Here is a 579-nt window from a genome sequence, read left to right on the forward strand (position 1 = left end):
CTTTGTAGGCGAACTGTAGGGGGACTAGTGCATGTTCAGCATGTGACCTCAGAAGGTGGAGAAGCAGCTGCTCCAGGGTCTTCATGATGTGTGATGTGAGGGCCATCAGCTGAGATAAAGACCAGCTTTACTCTATGTACCGAAACGAGACATGATGTTTTCCACAGGAGCGGGACCCTCCCTGTTTGAAGGCTTAAGTTAAAGATCCTCCTCGCACACACACGTTATCGTTGTGGAGTTTTTGAAGGTGCTATAACATCTACCAACTGAAACAAGCCGATCAGTGCGGAAATTTAGTGTTTGGCAACGCTGCAACTTGCAACAGGGAAAACCAATCTATCCACCAAACAATAAATGCATTATTGGACAATCATACGATTTCTTTTAGCTGTTCAACAACTACAGAGAAATGAAGCAGCTTCATGGTCGGTCTACCTGCTGTGATCACTGCCAGAGATGGAACGCATTTAAAAACTATTGCACCACCACCACAGGACGAGGAGGTTTTTGTAACAGGAAAACAAAATCACAGCATCAACACACAGGTTGTGTTGATGCTGCCTGTACAGTTGTAGACGT

This window comes from Seriola lalandi, unplaced genomic scaffold, assembly GCF_002814215.2.
Source record: "Seriola lalandi dorsalis isolate HSWRI2012SDOR001 ecotype SW California unplaced genomic scaffold, Sedor1 jcf7180002054939, whole genome shotgun sequence".
Taxonomy (NCBI): Eukaryota; Metazoa; Chordata; class Actinopteri; order Carangiformes; family Carangidae; genus Seriola; species Seriola lalandi.